Below are 6,933 nucleotides of genomic sequence, written 5' to 3' on the forward strand. Positions count from 1 at the left end.
TCCGTCTACTTGCTTGTAAGGGGCCATGACACACATAATCACATTTAGATGTCGTAGGATTCTTCAGTCAGTACAATTCTGAAGCTAAAAGAAGCTTTCTAATGGCTTGTATGGGAGAATGCACTCCCATTTGAAAGAGATATAATGGAAGACAGTCAAGTATCATATAATGCCTTGATTCACAAAGAATGATTCATTGGGAAAGGCAAAAGTTAAAAAAATATATGTTTAATCTCAAACCCCTAACATTGCTGTGGTGATGTTTGTTCCATCCTCCCTGATATGATTGAACAACTGAACAATTGAATTGTTTGATATCTAAACTACTTGCCAACAAAACTGTTGGGAAAAAGGAAAATGTTAAACTTTAAAATGCAATTCGGTCTTTATAGGGAATTAAAGTAATGAACTTATTCTAAAACCCACGGGATTTTTTAATCAGACCATCAGATATTTTGTTTGTAATCAATAATGAAAGAAAAGCAATAAATTACAATTATATGAAAATACTAAACACTTGAGAGCCAATGGGGATAAGTGGCAACTCTTAAGTGTTCCTTTTCCCGAGAGTTAATACCCATGAGATATACATCTAGTGAGAGATCATTATGACTGTTTATGTCTAACTCAAACCTTAACAATTATACCCAGAATATAAATTCTTCGTGTCCCATGAAGCAAGGGCCCCATGTCCTTGGACGCCAGGAACGTATAAGGCCATGACTCAGAATAGCTGTGGAAGGAGACACTCGGCATGGAAGAGTGTTTCCAGGTCAGTGTTCAGAACCAGCCAACAGGGTCAGCAGAGTACTTTTCTCCTCCAGGAAACCGGAAGAGGAAAAAGTCCAGTGCTGAATTGCACAGGAAGAAGGAAGATTGAATTCTCCTCTTTGTTTCTTATACTCTTAGAATTCTCATCTCTAGCTGTACTGAATGATTAACTTAACTATTTGCCTCTAATTGTCCTGGCTTTATCTATTTGCTGTTATAACAGAAATACCAGAGTTGAATGGCTTTACAATACAGAAAATTTTTTTAAAAACTTTTTAGGTGGCTAGAAGTTCAAATTCTAGGTGCTGGCTCTAAAGGAAGGCTTTATCTCATTGAAGCTTTTGCTCTTTGGAAATCTTCATTTTTCTATATTTGCTCCCTCATCTCTGCGCTGGTCTGCTCATTTGTTAATATTTTTTTATATCTCAAATAGTGGCTCTACACAAATCATACGTAATTAACATACCTAACACAACCTGGGCCTGGTGGCATAATGAATGACATATTGCACTGACAAATGCAAGGTGAGCAGTTCAAGACCTGCAGCTGCTCTGCAGAGAAAGAAGGCGCCTTCTGCTTCTGTAGAGATACAGTCTTAGAACCACCAGGGACAACTCTGCCCTATCTCTTTTGCTCCCTATGCATTAGAATGAAGTCCATGACATAGAGTTTTCTGAGTAAGACAACCCATTCTCAAATGGGTTTATAATGATAAGCACTGAGGTTAGAGCCTACAAACCATTTTTGGAGGGGCATTATTCGGGCCATAAAATCTTAACTGTAATATCCTTACGCATAAAGATTGACATGTCATCTCCCTGTTAGCTATGTTTAAAATTATGGCAAATATTTCTCTTTTTTTATTCATTAAATTAAAGGCATAGAGATGTCTTACCTTTAGCTATGTTGATAAAAATTTAACTTTCTTTTAACAATTTCATTGACCACATATTGATAGAGAATTGTTATATATGTGTTAGTATATTAGGTGCTATGTTGAATTTACCATCTAGAGTAAAAAAGTAAATAACTCATGAAAAATATATAAAATTAAGTGATCAGGTGTTAAGGGTAATTGTAAATAAATCCATGGATGTATAGAAAATAGTCTTATTAACGTGGGAGTTGGCCATGCCTTAAATATTAGTGGATTTTGTAGGGAAAAGAGAGGGTTGGAAAGAGTTGAGGAAATACGTTGGTTTAAATTCAAGAGCCACCCAATTGTAGATTGGTCTGAGAATTCGATAATTTTGGGGGAAATTCTAATGAAAGTAATTTGTTGTCCTATGGTTCAAATCTTTAGATGACAGGAAAATTGGTCTGAACATGGAGAAGATGAATAGCTATTAACTACTCAACACTAAAACAATTGTAAGTTTCTTTGTAACTACACGTGTTAATGAAAAAGGACCACCAGGAAACATATGGTAAGAAAAATAAATTATGATTCTCATTATTGGATTGAAAATATTGGGTAAATGAGAGATATTTTTAAAAAACTAAAAATATTGACATTAAAGCAATTACAGTTGTTGAATTTTTACTATGCCCCTTCCAGGTAAGTTTTATTTAATTTTCACAATGCTATACAATGCTATACATTATCAATTCTTGTTTTTTTTTCTTTTTCCTTGGAGGCTTTGAGAGTGATATAGCTTGCTCAAGTTTACATAGGAAGTATGCAGTTGAGCTGAGATTTGAACTCAGAACTGTCTAACAATATCAGTGCTCATTAAACTTATAAAATCATGAAATGGTGGAGTTGCAAGAGGTACTGATGATGATCAATGTATAGTGTTTATCCAGTGCTTCTCCCCTTGAGAAATAACAATATGTGGGAAGGGCTGGGTTAGGCTATGCTTGAACACGTCAAGTTGTGTGTATGCGACTGCATTCTGATGCAGCTTGTTTCATTTCTGATATGTCTGGTTGCCAGCATGCTCTTATTAGTTGTGAATTAAAATATCTATAATGAACCATTCTTATTATCTTGGCTGGCTGTCTAGAGATGAGGATTCTAACAATTCGTTTTGTTTCAGTCTCTTGAAGACATATGCACAGTCCAAAAGGCCAAGACAAGTTGGTTGGTGCCAACTTCTAGTGATTACATAATGTTAAAGCGAAACCTCAAATGGCTTCCAAGGCTGCAAGACTTGGAGATAGACTGCCACATCTTCCTCCCTTGGGGTGGTTGTTCGTTTGCAACCAGCAACTTTTTGTTGACAGCTGAGGTCTTACCCACTGTCCCCAGGTGTCTTATGAATAGACTCCAATAGCTCTCACATATGGTAACATTTTAAATATTTGGAGATCACTATCATAATATGTATGCATGTATATTTATATATATAATTTAATATATACATATATATATTTGTTTTCCATATTTTTCAGCTATCTTTCTAAAGACAAGGCTTCTATATGTTTTCTCTGGAGCTGTCTAGTGTTTTATTGTCTATGCATTATATAGTAGCTGAATATAGTGATACAGTAGTTGGTTTAAGTAAGATGAGGAATTCATGTTTTGTGGGATACATTTTTTCCTTTGAAAATTTAGAGTAAAGATACAGAAGTCTTTGTGAAAATGTGGAGCACTAGAGGTGTGGTGGGATACTCATGGAGCTGCAAACTTCCAGACTCGCAGTTTGAAAGCACCAGCTGTTCTTGAGGATAGATAACACTTTCTATTTTCATAATGATTTAGTCTCAGAAACCCACAGAGACAGTTCTCCCGTGACGTAAAGGGTCGCCACAATGCCAGTTTGACTGAAAGGTTGTGAGTTTTTTGGTTTTGAGTGATGAATTTATCCTGAAATTCATAATTGTATTTACATGTGCTCTACTAATATATATCTTCCCAATCTTGAACTACTGTAGCAAAAACATATCGAGTATATGATTACAATGAAACTTACCTGAATAGAAGACATGTAACTTTTCCTTTGACACTCTTTCATATGTTTAGAAAATGTACATAGTCTTTGGAACTAAACAATTTCAACTATGAAATCAAATTAAAATTGACCAATCTTAAGATTCAAGTTGTGAAGGATTCCATTTTGCTTGGATCTACAATCAATGTTCATGTAAGCATCAGTCAAAAATCAAATAATACATCTCATTGGGAAACTTGCTACATGTAATTTCTTTAAAGTTTTGAAGAGCAAGGACACAAGCCATGGTATTTTAAATTGTCTCATATTTATGTGAAAATTGGACAATGGATAAGAAAGACCAACCAATAATCAATGCATTGAATCATGGTATGGGCAAAGAATATAAAAATATCATGGACTTCCAAAAGAACAAACAAATTTGTCTTGGAAGAAGTACAGAATATTCCTTAGGTGCTAAGACTAAGATACATATTTTGGAAAAGTGATTAGGAGAGACCAGTCCCTGGAAAAGGACACCAAACTTGGCACAGTAGAAGGTCAGTGTATGAAAAGGACAGAGGGATAGATAAATTGTGATAGTGGCTTCAATAATGGGCTCACATGTAACAGCAACGGTAATTATGGCACAGAATTGGCAGTGTCACGCTGACTGGCTCCATGGACCTTAACCATAACAACAACCATAGTTTACTGCTCTCCAGTGCATAGTCATGGAGTACATGATCAAGATTTGGGTAATTATATTACTTTTTTGTAATTGTCAAATTGGAAATAGTAGGATAAAACCTCTTATTCCTGCTGAAACTGCTGAGATAGGTGTATGTGATCAGTCAGGCAATTACACCATTGACTTGTTGTCTACATTAAAGAAGCAAAGATAAACAACCACAAAGGCGCAAGATGAAAAGGTTTTGGTAGCTGTCTAGTCCTTCAGTGATTTTCAGTTAGGGTTCTAGTGAGATACATAATTCAGACGAGTGTTAGTAGTTTTCACAGATTTATGAACTCTATGTTTATTAATTGCACCAATTGTATGTCAGTTTGTCATACTGTGGTGGCTTGTGTGTTGTTGTGATGTGGGAAATTATGTCACTGGTACAGGTTTCAACAGAGCTTCCAGACTCAAAGTGGATATGAAGAAGGAATAGGCTGTCAACTTCTGAAGAATCACACTCTGAAAATTTTACATACAAAACCAAAACATTTTCAGTTATGAATCACTCATAAAAAGAAGCAGAATATTGTCAAAGATAGTGCCAGATGATGAGCCCCTCAGCTTGGAAGGCACTCAAAAAATGACTAAGGAAGAGCTGTCATTTCTAAGCAGTGTCCACAATAATGACATGGATGGAGTGAAGCACAGGCTTCCAGATATTCATTTGCTGATAGGACACGACTCAAAATGAGAAGAAACAACCAAAAATATCAATTAATAATTGGAAATTCGAATATAAAGTATGTATCTAGGAACTGGAAATTGTAAATAATACAATGCATAAAATGGACATTCTAGGCATTGGTGAGCATAAGTAGACTGACATTGACAATTTTGAGTAGGAAGCCATGTGGATTACACAGCTGGGGATGACACAGTGAAGAGGAATGGCTGTTCATTCTTCTTCAAAGAGGAAATCTCTAGATCTCTCCCAAAGTATAATGCTCTTGGTGAGAGGATTTATGTATTTCAATCCAAGGGAATACAATGAACAAGTATACACATTTATGCACCAAACACCAAAACTGGCAATTAAGAAGTTGAAGAATTCTACCAACTTTTCCAGTCTGAGATTGGTCAAATATGCAGTCAAGGTGCATTAAAAAGTATTGTCAATTGGAATGTAAAAGTTGGAAACAAAGGACAAGAGACAGTTGGAGAATATGGTCTTGGTGACAGAAACAAAGGTGGAGATGACGTAATAAGGGTTTTCAAAGTCAACCACTTGTTCATAGAAAATATCTATTTTTAAGCACAAAATTAGTGACTATATATATATATGACCTTATACATATGGAACACACATAAATCAAACTGACTACATGAGTGGGAACACACTGGTGAATTTCAGTATCAGGAGCTAATACCAGGCCAGCGGCTGACTGCAGAGCAGACTATCGACTGATTATAAGTTTGTTCAAGTTGAAGCTGAAGAAAATGAAAGTAAATCCACATGAACCCAAATGTAACCTTGAGTCTGCCTTACCTGAATATTGGAAACATCTCAAGAATAGATTTTCTGCACTGAACACTAATGAGAGAAGCCTTGATGAGGCGTGCGAGGATATGAAGAACATCATGTATGAAGAAAGCAAAAGGTAATTAAAACGACAGGAAAGAAAGAATATCAAAGTGGATGTCAGAGGAGACTCTGAAAGCTGCTCTTAACAATAGAGTAGCTGAAACGCATGAAAGAAATGATGGACATAAAGGGCTGAGAAGATTTCAGAGTGTACCTCAATAACAAGAAGTAAAATATTATAGTAAAATATGCAAAGACCTAGAAGTAGAAAATCCAAAAGGAATAATGTGCTCAAAATATCTTAACTGGAAAGAAGTCAAGAAAAAGTTCAAGTGTTCAGTTGTAGTACTGATAGATTCTGTGGGCAAATATTGAATGGTGCAAGAAACATCAAAAGAAGATGGAAAGAACACAGTCACTGTACCAAAATTAATTAGCCCGCACCAATCATTTCAAGAGGTATCATAGGAGCAAGAACAAATGGTACTGAAGGAAAAAGTCCGAGCTGCACCAGGAGGATTAGCCAAAAACAAGATTCCAGGAACTTATGGAATACCAACTGAAATGTTTCAACAAGCTGATGAAGCACTGGAAGCACTCACTTGTCTATTCCAAGAAAATTTAGAAGATAGCTGCTTGGCCAACTGACTAGAAAAGATGCATGTTTGCACCCACTCAACAGAATGCTCAAATTAGAGAAAGAACACCATCATTGATATCACATGCAAGTATATTTTTGCTTAAAAGTCATCCAATAAACAATGGTTGCAGCAGTATTGACAAGGAGCTGTCAAAAGTTAGGACCAGATTCAGAGGGTAACACGAAACAAGGGATATCATTGCTAATGTAAGAATGCTCCTGACCAAAATCAGAGAATACTGGAAAGTTTGACTGACCTTGCTAAGGCATTCGACTGTGTAGACTCTCACAAACTGTGGCTAGACTTGAGAAGAACGGGAATTCCAGGCCTCTACATGTGTTTCTAGGGAAACTGCACATGGAGCAAGAGGCAGCTGTGTGAACAGAA

This window comes from Tenrec ecaudatus, chromosome 12 (assembly GCF_050624435.1).
Source record: "Tenrec ecaudatus isolate mTenEca1 chromosome 12, mTenEca1.hap1, whole genome shotgun sequence".
In the NCBI taxonomy this organism is placed as follows: Eukaryota; Metazoa; Chordata; class Mammalia; order Afrosoricida; family Tenrecidae; genus Tenrec; species Tenrec ecaudatus.